This window comes from Rhinolophus sinicus, linkage group LG06, assembly GCF_036562045.2.
Source record: "Rhinolophus sinicus isolate RSC01 linkage group LG06, ASM3656204v1, whole genome shotgun sequence".
NCBI lineage: Eukaryota > Metazoa > Chordata > Mammalia > Chiroptera > Rhinolophidae > Rhinolophus > Rhinolophus sinicus.
This window is the reverse complement of record NC_133756.1, coordinates 72,217,467-72,233,242: the sequence shown is the minus strand read 5'-3', so window position 1 is coordinate 72,233,242 and position 15,776 is coordinate 72,217,467. Positions and strand designations below refer to the sequence as shown.

The 15,776-nt window shown below is 37.8% G+C and overlaps 1 long non-coding RNA gene across 1 annotated transcript; it reads right to left on the bottom strand.

Annotated features, from left to right (window-relative positions):
• Window positions 1–553: 553 nt before the first annotated feature.
• On the bottom strand, window positions 554–12,896 carry LOC141572408 (uncharacterized). Its single transcript, XR_012497771.1, has 4 exons — window positions 12,515–12,896; window positions 10,168–10,277; window positions 3,132–3,236; window positions 554–988 (listed from the first exon to the last, which is right to left on the bottom strand). It is a non-coding gene; the product is annotated as an uncharacterized LOC141572408 (long non-coding RNA).
• Between the last annotated feature and the right edge of the window lie 2,880 nt (window positions 12,897–15,776).

Below are 15,776 nucleotides of genomic sequence, written 5' to 3'. Positions count from 1 at the left end.
GATAGTTTGTTACACACAGCAAAGGTAACTGAGACACATGAATACAACAAATATTTACTAAATAATTACTATTGGTAGACTGTGCAGTGAATAAGAGGTGATAATTATCCTTAAAGCATACAGTCCAGAGGGGGAAACTATAGTAAAAGCTAGTCTTTTGGGATTTAGTCAACAAGCCTGTTTAAATGATTTCATAGACTTCAAAATATTTTCTTTTTTTCTCCCATGACAAATTTCTTTTATATGGACCTAATCTGGCATATAATACATGTTCAAGATATATGTTGAATAATTAATGTATGACAGTCAGTAGAATAACTCTGATCAATGAAGGCAATATGGGTTGTTGACAAAAAATAGGAAGTAAAGACTTTCTGTGAATTATGTATGGAGAGCTGTCATTTTTTTTTTCTTGTCTTGATAGTCAGCCATCACTTTAAACTTTGGTTTCCAAATCTGAGAACCACATAAAAAGAACACCAAATAATTTCAAGGCTAAGTAATGATTTATGTGTCCCCAAATGCTGTATTTGTGCATAGTAATCTTTATTTAAGTAAATTATACCCAATCCACACCCACCCCCCAACTAATAACCACTTATATGTTACTTCCGGGATTTCTCTTTCTGCCACACTTTCTTTAGGCTAGTTATTCCATGGCTGTCAAATCAAACTTGTTTTAATCATGGGGAGCATACAGAGGGAAGCACGCAAGTCCTATACCGGCAGACCTGGGAAATCTTATGTAGACTTCGCTAACAATGGCCCTTCCTTGATCTGAGGACATATATGAAGAGTGCCAAATAGCTGCTAGAAGCTGAATTTTGGAAACAGTAGCACAGAAACTTGTAATCTATGAATGGTGGCAAATCTGCTCAATACCCTGAGCCACGTCCATGAAATGCTCCTCTCCCCACATGTACTGTTTTCAACAATATAAACTTGAAAACTTCAGGCACAATCTCATTTTGAAAGGGAGATAGGGCTCCTGGAAAAGAAAAATTAGGTATGTCATAGATGAACACAATCAATTAATCAAATCAACTTGAGACTAATATGGTACGATTTCTTTCAGTCCCTAGCCTAGTCCCATAAGAGTACTCATTTATATAATTTTTAATAGTCTTAAATTCTCTCGCTCTCTCTGTACATATATATAGATAGATATAGATATATATATACATATATAGATAGATATAGATATAGATGATATAGATATTCACAATTTATTACAGCATAAATTTTAATTTTCTTATGAATACAATACTTATATTATGTAGGAATTCTATGCTATATATGTATGCATCTTTACATACATACAAAAATATATGTTTATATATACAGAAAACATATATGTATTTATGTATTGGTATAATGGGTGTCATAGAATTGAACAGCCTAGAGAAAGATACGGAAATCAGAAGTGTTTCATTTTGATTTTTAGCATTGGCCTTCAAAATATTTTCCTCTAAAAAGTCAATTGTAACTTCTGTCATTCTTTAAATTGGGATTAATTATAGAAAACACAGATATGATTTATTGCACAATATTAGTACCTTGTAGTTGCCTAGTAACTTATATCATACAAGGTGTTTTCATGACTGCTATTTAATTCTCTAAATAACCCTCTGTAATATCTCTGTACACAAATAAGGAAACTGAGGCTTGAAGAGGCAAAGGGACTTACTCACAATTACACAGCTGATAAGTCACACATATGGTACTTGAATTAAAGTTTTTAAAACATCAAATCCAGTGTCTCAGCTAAAATACACTTTCACCAAACCACCATCTCTCTCTTATGCAAATTTTCTCATCAAACCTCTATGTCCCAAAGTCCCTCTAGAGTTGGACTCATACTGCTTTTGGAAGACAATGACTGGACCTATCCAAGTTCTCTGAGCAGTGACATAGGCAAATAAGCACTGGCTCAGGGCTTTTTAAGTGTTGTGAGTGGGGGACAATAGTGAGATGGCTAGTGTGTACCTTGCAGAGGTCATGCCTACGGATGGGGTGACACCACCCACACTTGTCAGTCAATAGACTAGTTTTTACTGGAAACTAGTAAGAGCCAGTGATTCTGCCTGGAGCAAGAGAGATAGTTATTATCTCTCAGCTCATCAGTGAAGGGAAAGAGCAGCATTTATCATTAGTCTCGGACACTTCAATCCTTATACTCCCACCCCTGAGGGCACTTTCCTATGGCTCGGCCTGATGGAATTTTGCTCATTGAGCTGTGGACCACCTTGGCTCCCCACAGCAGGTTAAAACCACCCAGTTATTCTAAATACACCAGCCAATGACCATCCTCACTCCAACACACACTTCCTACCACTTCTTCCCTAATTTAAAATTGCCTTTTGGCACAGACAAGAAATATGACAGAAGAACTTTCCAATCTAACACATTATAACAGAAAATACTCTTTGTTGCTGAGCGTTGGTGATCAAAGTGCATCACACATGTTCGCCAGCCGTAGTTCAGATGATTTCTATTTTACCCTGCATTAATTTTTTATGAAATCTCTCTAGGGCCCAGGGGACCTATAATTGGCTTTTAGTTCTTATTCTGCACTGTCGTGTCTAATTGCTGAGATGGTTCTAGGATAAGACTCACATTTTAAGGTGGCTGTAATGTATTTACCTGCCTTCCCATCGGCAGGCAGGCTCAGGTCTTTGTGTGGAATTTTAATCATGTTTTTTTCCTTTAGAAAGGAGATGGAGGAATTATTGGGCTATTTATATATTGGCTTTTTATGATCAGTTTTTCACATCAGCAGCATAGCATAGAGAGCACTGCCAGTAAAAAACCTCAGACTCTATTTTCTAGTTTCCGTTTGATTCTTGAGGCAAGTATGAAATCTGTGAAGCAGAGGCAGGGCCTGTTTAAAATGAAGCCTGCTCTGCCTATGAAACATAGTTCTGTGTCATATAAGGTCTATTGGGTCCAAGATGCATCTTCCCTCCCTCTCAGCAGAAGCAGCCATGATTGTGTATCAGACTGTCTCTGGATTCTTCAGTGAGGCCAGCTGGTAGTTCCCACAGCCTGTCCTGGGACACCCTTTGTAGCCCCCATTACCAAAGAACCCCATGGACCATTTAGAATACACTGTGACATAAAAATGAGAGGACCTGGAGGGATAGTTGCTGGTTGCCAGGGCTCCACATGCACGGCTAGTGCTGCAATCTCTTCCTCTAATTTCAGATGTTCTTTTTCTTGCCAACTTCATATGCTTTCTAAAACACAAGAAGAAAAAAGTCTGGTCATCTGGCCTTACTTCCTTAAAGTGAAGCTAACAGAGGTATACAGGATCTGCCTACTGCAGCTAATTTTCTTCCAATAGTGATTGTAGCTACACACCCTGTGCAGATGGCATGCAAGATTCCCCCCAAATATAATTTCATGCCCTTGACTTCTCCAATTGGTTTCAACTGCTCAGAGAGTCCAAGTTTTGCCTAAGTCACTCTGTTTGGAAAGAAAGAAAAAGACTTCCTTTGGCAGTTGTGGCTTGACGAGTCCCTCTTGTGCAGTGACAGCTCGAAGGTACCCAAGACTGCATTCATTGCAGTGTCGGGCATTTGATCCAGCTCCTGGTGAGGAATCGGCACTCTCCACGGCATTAACCTCTTTTCTTTTGCAAGACTTCCCATCTACGAGTAATACCAGCTCCAGAACTATTGTTAGGTCTGAATTTGCTAATATTTAACTCATTCATCACAGACCCTAAAAATCTCTGCTCCTTGAAGTCTCTCAAGTGTATGAAGGCCAAATGTGTGGGGAGTTTTTAGTGTGTTTTCCCCTGTGTTCTCAGGGCAAAGAGGTATTACTCAGTTGCACTTGTTCAGTCCTTGAAGGTGGAAGGCAACGCCTCTATTTGAGGCTTTGGTTTATTCAAAGGGGAGCCATCAATTTAATTCTGCATGTGTTCATTGAATACTTCCTATGACTCAAGAACAGCGCCAGCGGCTGTAGGGCAGTGCCTCTCAAACTGTTCCCTGCATGAGAATCATTGGAAGAGCTTCTGACTAGACAGGCCTGGGACAGGTCTAATTAATTTGTATTTCTAAAATGCTCCAAGGGGACGCTGATGCTGTCTGTGAGCCTACTTTGAGGAGCACTGCGATGAGAGAGCCTTTAATGAATTTTCAAGGGTTTGTGGGAAGACATGCAAACACATTTGAATTAAAGATTAAGACAACCAATAATACAGGGCCCAATGATCCAAGTCTCCAAATATACACTGGAGATTCTGAATGCCAAGGGCCTTCAGGAGGTGATGAGAACAAGGTGGGCCAAAGGTATCACACTACAGTTGACCTTGTACAACACAAGTCTGAACTGCATGGGTCCACTTACATGCGGGATTTTTTCAGTAAATACATGGTGTACCATAAATGTATTTTCTGTTCTTTATGGTTTTCTTGATAATATTTTCTCTAGCTAATGTTATTGTAAGAATAGAGTACGTAACACATATAACATACAAAGTAGGTGTTAATCGACTGTTTATGTTATCAATGAATCTTCCAGTCAATAGTAAGCATTTAGTAGTTAAGTTTTGGGGGAGTTAAAAATTATATGCAAATTTTTGACCACATGGGGGTGGGAGTAGGTGTCCCTAACCCCTGTGTTGTTCAAAGGTCAACTGTAGTTGCCACTAATCTGGGGTAGGGTTTTGAAGGGGGCAGGGTTTTGAAGTGCATTATCTAGATGGGTGAGAAGAGAGGAGAAGTCTTTCTGGAAGAGGACAATAAAAGTGATATTTAATGATAATGAAGATTATTTAATATGGTGTTTGCATTGAGAGCTGATGAGATTGGTTTTGCAGGGTGCATAATTTCTGTGGAAATAGATAAACACCTACCAAATGAGAACAGGCAAAGTCCATTGATTTTGACCTTGCTCTAACACGGGACTGAGCCACCATCTCTTGTGGTTTGGCAGAGACAGAAAGGGAGGCAGAGGAGTGGGAAAACTTTATAGTAGCAAAAAGGAAGGCTTTGGGTGTGTCCTGATCGGAGGTTGTTGGCAAGAGGAGGCTGTAGAAGGGCGTCCCTAGAAGAAGGGCATCCATGTGATATATTAGGGGTACACATTTGGCTTTCTCTGGTTAGTCCTAAGTTGGAAGTGGAAATGAAAAGTAGAGAAGCTGCCCTTAATTTAGTCTTGACCATTTGGAGCCAATTGTTATAGAAGTCATCGTTTGGCTTTCTGGATTGTTACTTGAGATAGCAGTCCGGCTTCCTGCAAGTTCTGACTGAGAGAGGGCAGGCTTCCTAAACTGGTTATTACAGATAAGGGGTTGGTTTCCTGGGCAGGTTGCTGCAGACCTCTATTTTTTTTCCATATTAAAGATTTTACTTATAATTAGTATTGTTATTAAGTCTTTCTTACATCATTTACAAGTAAATTATTTTGTAGGGAGTTTTGTTGTTGTTGTTGTTGTTTTAATGCTATTCCTAACACCTTTAGGTATGTCTGTCTATCTTCAGATACACTTATGTCTCTTGTCCCTGGGCCAGTCTTTGTCACCTCTCAGTGTGGCATCACATACATAGTCTTTGACTGTGCCATCTCCTTCCCCTTTGTAAGTATCTTGAGTGCTGGATCCTGGGATACCTTACCTTACACTCTTCGTGGTCTTTTTGGCAGGTTTCAATCCATATGGCTATTTTTTTACCCTAGGCTATTTGAATTCATCGTGCAAGTACAATTTCATGAGACACTATATGAATGTTTCACTCACACACAAATATCTAGAATTTGTAGCATTCCATTAAAATAAAATCAAAGAAATGAAAAGAAAATCTGAACTAACATAAACAGACCCCTCTGGTTGGCTTGCACTGCTTTGATTGGACGCAAAATGCGTGTTTCTCCAGATGGCCACGGCTCTCTCCTTCCTGGGTAAATGAAACAAATCAGATGACTGACTTCCATGACAGTTTTCATTGCATGAGGCATTTAGTTGGCTTCTTGTTATTCTTTCTGATGCTGTTAGTGTCGAATAATAGACCCTGGTATTTACTAAAGAACATTATAAATACAAGACTGGGCTTAGAAGCCTTGGGTTCAAGTTCTGTCACTACTCTATGGTTGCTGGTTTGTGATCTTTCTTTTTTAAATATCTGTTTTAATTTTTTATTTTTTTAATTAAATTTATTGGGGTGACAATGGTTAGTAAAATTATATAGGTTTCAAGTGTACATTTCTATAATATATCATCTATATGTTGCATTGTGTGTTCACCACCCAGAGTCAGTTCTTCTTCCATCACCATATATTTGATCCCCTTTTTCCTTTTCTACCACTCCCCCATATCCTCCTTACCCTCTGGTAACCACTAAACTGTTGTCTCTGTCTGTGAGTTTTTCTTTGTTTGTTTGTCTTGTTCCTTTGTTGCTTTCAGTTTTATATCCCACATATGAGTGAAGTTATATGGTTTTTGACTTTTTCTGTCTGGTTTATTTTGCTTAGCATAATAATCTCAAGATCCATAGACACAAATAAATGGAAAGGTATTCCGTGTTCATGGAGTGGAAGTCAACATAGTTAAAATGGCCACATTATCCAAAGCAATATACAAATTGAATGCAATCTCCATCAAAATCCCAATGGCATTTTTTCAAGAAATAGAACAAAAAATCATTAGATTTGTATGGAATCACAATAGCTCTTCCATATGGCCAAAGCAATCTTAAGAGAAAAAAAAAAAAAGGCTAGACGTATCACACTCTGACTTCAACTTGTACTATAGCAACAATAATCAAAACAGCATGGTACTGGCAGAAAAACAGACACACAGACAAATGGAATAGAATTTAATAGAATAGAATTGAAAACCCAGATAATTTTCAACAAAGGAGCCTAAAACATACAATAGAGAGAAGAAAGTCTCTTCAATAAATGGTGCTGGGAAAATTGGAAAGCCACATTCAAAAAAATGAAGCTAGACTGCTATCTGTAACCAAAATCAACTCAAAATGGATCAAAGACCTAAAGACTTGAAACAATAAACTGCATAGAAGAAAGCATAAGTACTAAACTACTTTGGTTCAGAGAGGATTTTATGAATTTGATCTCAAAGGCAAGGGAAGTAAAGGCAAAAATAAATGAATGGGGTTATATTAAACTAAAAAGCTTCTGCACAGCAAAAGAAGCCATCAACAAACAAAGAGGCAACCAGCGGAATGGGAGAAGATATTTACAAACAACACCTTCAGTAGGGGGTCAATATCCAAAATATATAAAGAACTCATACAACTCAACAACAACAACAAAACAAACAATCTAATTAAAAAATGGGCAGAGGACCTGAACAGACACTTCTCCCAAGAAGACATACAAACAGCCGACAAATACATGAAAAAAATGCTCAACTTCACTACCTATTAGGAAAATGCAAATCAAAATGCGACATCGATATCACCTCATACATTTTAGAATGGCTATCATCATGGCAAATAATAGCAAGTGTTGGCGAGGCTATGGAGGAAAAGTAACCCTCATACACTGTAGGTGAGAATGTAAATTGGTACAGCTGCTATGGAAAACAATATGGAGGTTCCTCAAAAAATTAAGAATACAATTACCATATGACCCAGCAATCCCTCTCCTGGGTATCTACCCAAAAAATTTGAAAACACTTATCCATAAAGATATATGTGCTTCAACGTTCATTGCAACATTATTTACGGTGGTCAAGACATGGAAACAACCAAAATGTCCTTCACTGTGATTGGATAGAGAAGATATGGTTTATATACACGATGGAATACTATGCCATAAAAAAGATGAAATACTGCCTGAGCTGTATTTTTATATATGGTCTGGCCATTGTCCGTTTGTATATTCAGTCTCTCATTTCTATTTTAGGGACAGCTGGATACTGTAGAGTTTTGTGGGCTTCTCTTAACATCATCTCTCCCTTCATTTTTATTTTCTATTCATTTTCTGGGAATGTAGCCTCAGTCCACTTAATTGGTGACTTTTGAGTGACCTTTCCTTTTATTCTGAGCACCCATGAGCCCCTTCTAAATTCTGTTCATTCTATAATCCCTCAAACTGGTAAGTAAACTTCTGGACAAGAAGATATTGGTCCAGTAGACCCTGAATAAAGCCCCATCCTTGTGCTGCTCACAAGGTGAATGCTATGGCTTCTATCACTACAGAGTTACCAGCGCTGCTTGGGAGGCATCAAGGACCAGGACTAATGATCATGATTCTACCCTTGACCTCATGGGAACGGACAACTTTCCCATGAATGCTCTTTGCAGAAGCTTCCAAGGCTCCAGATAAAGGGCAGTCCTGCAGATTTTTGTTGGATGGATGCAACTGCAGACTCGGGTATCTCTGCTGATGGAGGGCAATGGAAACTCTACAGGTAGGGTCCTTTTTGGAAAGCTAACATCCTACAGGCCTGCTGGCCCCAAGGAACTGAGCGAGGTCACCTCTTTTCTTGGCAAGCACTTAGAAAGGCTCCACATCAGCGCTCCCTAGACACTGTGCTGAAGCTTTGCAAGAACACCCTCTGCTCTCACCATCTGTCTGCAGCTGCTTTAGCCATGGAGTTTGGCTGCTAATCTTCCAGCAGAGATGTCCTCCCTTAGGGTTCTTGACCAGCTCCTTGGTGATGGTACATAACCTTTTAGCCACCTCTCTACTTCTGCTGGTGGTTCAACCTGTTTATTTACCCCATTTTATTTTGCTCTCTGAAACTCATCTTGATGTGACTCCCGGGATGTCTAGTGAGCCATGAGCTCCTAATTAATTCTCTAAGTGAAGTTCATGTGTTGAGCCATTTTCTCTGAATTGCTTATTTTGCTGCACTTACATTCATTTCTCGTGGAAAAAAATCAACAGACAAATTGATCACATATTAGATTAATTCAGTAAACTAAAATGGCCACAGGCACTCAGTGTAAAATATTTTAGCATTTAAAAAGTCCGTAGCAATAAACACAGATATTATCAAAATAAATAATACATCTGGAAACTATGACTTTTTCAGCTTTGATTTCAGACATGTTGAGTTAATGTTTGGGCATATGTATTTGCTCTGGGAAAGAAACTAATATCTTTGTGTTTGTTGCACAACAGTTGAAAAATTATAGAAATAATTATTCTGTTATATATATGTAGATAGATAGATAGATAGATAGATAGATAGATAGATAGATAGATAGATTCCTAAACACCCCTCAATATTTATTTTCCTTTTTTTCTATAGTAAATGAGCCTCCGATTTTAGTTGAGCACTTATCTGGAAGAAGATCCTATTTCCCAACTTCTCCTATGGCTAGTTATGGCCAGGTGCCAGAATTGTGGAAAATGGGAAATAAAAACATTTGCGAAATTTCTGCTGGGAATTCTTAAAGGTGGAGGTGTGCCTTTTCTTGCTCTCGTTTCCTTCCTGCTGGCTGGAATGTGAATATGATGACTGGAGCTAACACAGTCTTTAAGACCCTTAAGGAAGACGAATGTAGCACTAATTTAGAAAGCCTGATGGCTGTGGAGCGCCTCTTCCAGCCCAGGAACACCTAGTCAGACACTTAAATGAAATTAAAATAAATAGGTGTAGAGTTTAAAGCACCTAATCCTAATACATACACCAAAATAATAAAGAACGAGGAATACGTTTTCATTGTTCTTAGAAGGTTGCGAAGAACATTCATGCCATATAGAAGTGCTCTTGCCTTTGCTACCTTAAGTCTACCTGGGAGCATATTCACTGGAGTCACAAATAGTAACTCATCATGCTCACAGACTTTAGTGGGTTAGAACTGCTCATACACACAGGATGACACAGAGCTCATTATGGCAAGACACTGATGTTTGTTTGCTTTTCTATTATCATCAAGAATAACATAATGTTATGTCAAGTATGTAAGTAGTCATGGTATTATAGCACTAGGGAAGTCTCAGGTTAGAAATGATGGAAGGATAAGTTTTCTTAAAAAAACAAACCAAAAAACAAAAAAGGATGTTGGTAAAAGCCAGGCTTCACAACGTCAGTCTCAGATGCCTTCAGGACAAGCAGGTAATGTAAATGTAGAGTGATGGAAGACTACTGGAGTGGCAGGAAGTCATGCTCAAATCCTGAGTCCACGGCCGGCTTGAGTGCACACAGGTGTTTCTAAAACACGGGTCTGGCCAGATAAAACTCACCGCTGAGCTGGTCCGATGCCTGCTCACCAGTGTTGCCTCTGGTGTATCCCGATGAACATCTGCATTGGGTTCGAGTAGATCCCAGTCGTGGGGCAAGACATGATCTCAGGCTTCAAGGAGTTTATAGTCAAGGGGAAGAAGGAAAGACACGTAAACAGTTTCTGTCTATATGATGACTTTTAGAGCCTGAAATGCCTCAGTAGGATCAGGAGTTATAACCTGGGAAGGTTATCTTTGAGCTTGCATGAAATATGGAGGTTAAGGGATTGATACAGGTCAGAAACAAAAACCCAGGTACTAGACAGACAAAGGAAGGTAGCATGCAGAGAGGGTTGGAACAAAAAGATACCTAATTTGCAGAACTGAGGTTTCAAACCCCAATAGTAAACCATCAGTTTTTTTCTTTCCTTTCCAGCTTTATTGAGATATAGTAGACAAAAAAACATTGTGTAAATTCAAGGTGCACAAGGTGATACTCCATCAATCTTTGAAACTTAGGACAAAAAGTAACCAGAATAAGAAATATATTTTTTAAATGTTTTAAATGAAAGAAAATAAAGCTGATGTCTTATGTGTTATAATAGCAAAATCAGGATTAAATTCAGGGAGGAAAATATGCAGACAATATGAAGTGACATACGGATAGTCATTCTTCCCCTCTAACCACTCAAAAATACAAGGCTCGAAAATAATTACATGAAATCAGGATTTATAACAAAGCCTTGAGTTAATGACTTACTTGGTTCAAATTCCGTTTAATATAAACAGGTGATATGACCTTGAAAATTATTAGGAATACATATGTTCCCTTCAGTCTCTAATTTGATATTGACAAGTATACAATATTATTTCATAGACTGTTGTTGAGACAGGCTACACTGGTAAATTCCCCATATGACAAAACTGACAACAATTCATAAAAATAAAACACATTTTCTTACAGCTCTATTCTTTTTTCCAGTCATAACAATGTAGTCAAATCAATATTACCTAGCTAGAACAAAAATTATATAGTTTCATTTGAGATAGTAAAGAGGCTAGAATATTAGAAGATATATGAGAAACTATATACTAAAACGAGAGCTGGGAATGAATCACAAATCTTAGGCTTTATCCTTATTCTCTTCACTTGTGAGCTGTCTTCACTCAAGTGAAAAGAGATAGCATGTATGAAAAATTGCTAAAGAAGCTCAATATATAGGAATCAACATATTGACACTTAAACGTAGGAAAGCCTAGCTCAATAGCACCAGTCTAATTTTTCACATCTACACTGTGGGACAGATGGAGACAAATTGACATCTGAAAGGTCACTGATTTTGATATTCCTAGGACAGAAACACGTCCAACTGGGAGTAAATCCACAAGCCACTGAAGTGTGGAGGCTAATCCAGTTTATTGCCTTCATCAAATATTTAAAAATGGTACAGCACTCATTGGAAAAAACTGAGAGGAAAAGAAAGGGATATATATATATATATATATATATATATATATATATATATTCTGTAGTTTAAATATGCACAAGCTAGACACTCTTGTTAAAACATCAGAATTATTTTTCTATGTAAACAAGAAGCTTTTAGTGGACTTTGAAGAACAGAGTTGATGGGACTGAGTATACAAAAGAAGTTGACAGTTTTGCATTATCTTTATATGGTAACACTAAAATCCCACTCAAACGTGTTACAGAATAGAAGAGGCCAAGTGATCACAAGCCAGATGAAAATGCTTGGTCTGCTGGCTCAGTGACTAATTTTTTTAAATTAGGGATTTGACAGTGAAGATTTATGTTAAAGGTTCAGTTGCTGGACTGAAACAGAATACCAGTGAGGCTTCCCACACTAATCTCTTCCGTCCAAAAAATTGTTTCAGAGACATGAGCAACAACAAAAAAATGTTCACTTAAATGTATGTGCTGATTTTTAGAATAATTGAGTATAAGGCTTCCAAAATATGAATTTTATCACTAAAATAAGAGTTATCCTGGAATCCACTCTAACTATAATGAAATAATGTATTAAGCAATACCTCCAAACCAGTAAATTCTTCTTAATAATTTTAACATTCTGCACAACTTAACATTCTACCCCAAGTATCCATGTACAACAAACTTGGTTTGATAAGGTACAGAAGGTTATGATACAAAATAATAGTCATAACAAATTAACACAGCTTTGCTCTCCAGATACTATAGTTCTTTCTCTGAACCCTGGATGCCCTTTTAAAATTTCATTGATAAGGGACAAAATAAGTACACAAGGCCAGAATGTTGAAAGGTAATCTATATCCTCAAAAGAAAGTAAAAGGCATTATGAACAAGTTATATCACATAAACTGCACTTACCTTTCTCTGCAGTACGAGTTATGGTACCCACCAGCTACTGGAATCCCTAAGCAATGGAAAAACAATCAGAATTATGTGCTTTGTTTTTGTTTTTATCTGTTAAGGTGAGAAAAAATAGGCTGGTGTTGAAAGTACAATAGATTTGAAATAATAATGCCTAAGTTAGATTTATAGCTGTGCCAACTTTTGCTGTGCAACTGTGAGCAATTTAATTTATTTTTTGTCTTGAGTTCCTCTTCTATAGACGGAAGAATTTGAATAGATTACATCTAAATGATTTTTAAGATCTGACAGTTAATATTGTCATGTGCAGATATTCATCTCTTTAGGAATTCCTGCAAAGCTTTTTTTGTAATTTTCTCATAACAACCAATTGAGATGCCATTGCCTGCTCCTTCGTTCTTCTTATGAGATCCCCAGGCTTAGGAGAGACCAGTTTTGTTTGCGATTGGTTTGGAAATGGGCATGTGACTCAAGTTGGGAACACTGAAACTGAAGGGTTCTGGGAAAGGTCATTCTTGTTTTACTGAGAAAACTTTTGCTCTCTTTCTCTGGACCTGATTGGGTGCAAAATGTAAAATCTGAAATGTTATCACTATCGCTGTACCACTCTAGAGGTGAAACCAATGTTTTGAAAGGCTGAGTCAAAGAACTGTTGGGGAAAACGGACTCAGAACCACAGGATTAAGTCAGCACTGAGGCTGACCCTACTCTGAACTTGCAGTTACATAAGTTAACACACTTCCTATTGCTTCAGCCAGTTCGAGTTGTTGTTTCTGGTTCTTGCAAAGACACTTAAAATTTTCATTTCACTGTGCTTGCAGTATTCATCCATGCTAATATTTCCTCTGCACTTAATCAGAATACTTTGAAGGAAGTAATAAGAGTGATTCACTCGCAATGTTGGTCTAGAATCTCAGAAGTGGAGAGAACATAAGCCATGAGGTTGTTATGTAGATAAACCGCATCTCTGCATCCCTAGTACTTAGCAAGGTCCCAGTAGAGAGTAGCACTTCATAAATATGTAATGAATAAGTAAGAAAAAATAATATCGACAGCCAACATTTACTGAATATTTACTACTTGCCAAAACACACTATAGAAAGTATTCCTTTTGAATGTTCACAACCCAGTCAGATACTACCACCATAATCATTTCCACTGATCACGTTAAGTGAGAAATTAAGTAACTTGCACAGGAAGCACTCAGAAGATTCCAATCCAGACTTACCTGATTTCAGAGCCCAGGTTCTCTCTTTGTAATTTCAACTACTTTAGATATTTTCTAGTTCAGTGCTACTCAAAATGTGGTCCAGGAACCAGTTACAAGTCTGCAAACTGTTTATGCCGTGTATTTCAGCTGACATTTTCTTTTCACAACAAGATTTTCCCAATGAAGGAAGTACACCTTCTAATCGAATAAAGGGTAGTCTTCCTCAGGAAATGAGTTGCCAACCTTTCACCAACAATGCAGTGTTTGGAATGGTGTGCTAGTTCAGTTCATTACCTGAAAGGAAACTCTTACTATACAATAATTGCATATATAGAGATTTCATATAATGGTGCAAAATATTTTTTCTTGCTACCCCTTTCAAGTTACTGTTGAGCCCATAAGAAACTCACTTGGGGTTCACTCGTCTCTCTCTGACATCGCTTCCTCTTCACTCTTGCCCCCATCTCCCCACACACCCCTCAGGGTTTCTCCTCCTCTGTTCACTGTCAGGGTCCCAGCCCCATCCTAGGTGAACTAGGTCCCCAAGGTTCTGAGTGTTGTTCCCGTCTCCAACCAAGACACGTGGAGACAGGTCCTTACTGAGCTCTGCGGGAGGAGGCCTGCAGTTTCTGAGATTCCGCAGAACAAATAAACACAAAAAACATATAAAAACCATGCCTTTTTGCTAATATCAGCCTCTTCTTGTGGAATAGTTTTGGGTATTATTTTGTTAATAAAACACTTGTCAAACACTAGTGCAACATTGGTCTTCCACTCACTGCATGTATAGGGCCTTTAAAAAAAATCAAGAGAAGATATTTCCTTTCTCACACTTTAGGGTTTCTTGCTCTGAGGTCAATTGTTATTTTGGTAGATTCATACATGGAATGAAAAATCTTGTGCATTTTTCTGGAGTGTCTGTGACTCCGAATGGATGGATGACACACTCCTAATCTGTTTGCCCAATACAGAGAGGGCAGTCAACTACTCGTGTATGGTTACCATATTGTTCTCCTCCCACTTATGGGCACTTATGAAGGCATATGTATTTAATCACATTTTTATGAAAATAAGACCAATTAATAAGCAAACTGGTGTAACATAACCATGAAATTCTATTCCATGGCTTCGGACTATGCCCATGCCTTTTCCAGCCATCTCACAAATACAGAGAGTACTGAGAATGAGATATGGGGACTTACAGCAAACTTCTCACCCCTAATGAGAGAAAAAAGTAAACGTACGCATATGTCTTATTTTATGTGGGTCAGTAAAGGAAGGTACATATTTGAATTTCATTTGGAGATGGTTAAATAAAGAGGACATATAACTTAAAACAATAAAGCTTGGAGACCATAGATGTCTATTTGGAGTTTAGCTCTTTCTGTCATGAGACAATTTGGAGTTCTACAGGAGATGAATTTTTTCACAAACAGAAATAAATCTTTTTAAATTTTTCAGTAAAGATAGACGATATCACATCTATTCTTCTCCTTCAACCCTTATTTTACTTTTCCTTTGGCAATTATATCACCTCACCTGTACTTTGCAAACAAATAAGAAAATAAGCTTGTTCTACGTTCAACTGTGCTTTTCAAAAGAGAAAGAAGACACTATCTAACAAATCTTAATTGAATTAAAAACCACATGTTATTTTTTATAGATGTAAGTTTAGATAATTACCAGTTAAGGATTTTTATATTTATTTGGAGAGTCTTGCATCTTAATAGAGACTTTTGCAAATGAGCACATTGGATTAAATATCAATTGACTTATAAATTAAACACTAAACAGTTCAAATGGTTTGTACTTTTTGCTGTGATTCTTAGATCCAAGACCTTTTCCAGGTCACTCTGAATGCTTCTCAGTGGTCACCCCTGACATTTTCTGACATGCTCCCCAAAACTCAGGGACCAAGGAACATCGGGTGCGTCACCTTGATGACTTATCGTTACATAAACCAAAGATACTGAGAGTGCCCCCATGAAAGAAGTGCGTTACAAACAAATTTAATTTCAATAATAATCATTCTTTGGTTGGTGCTGTTAA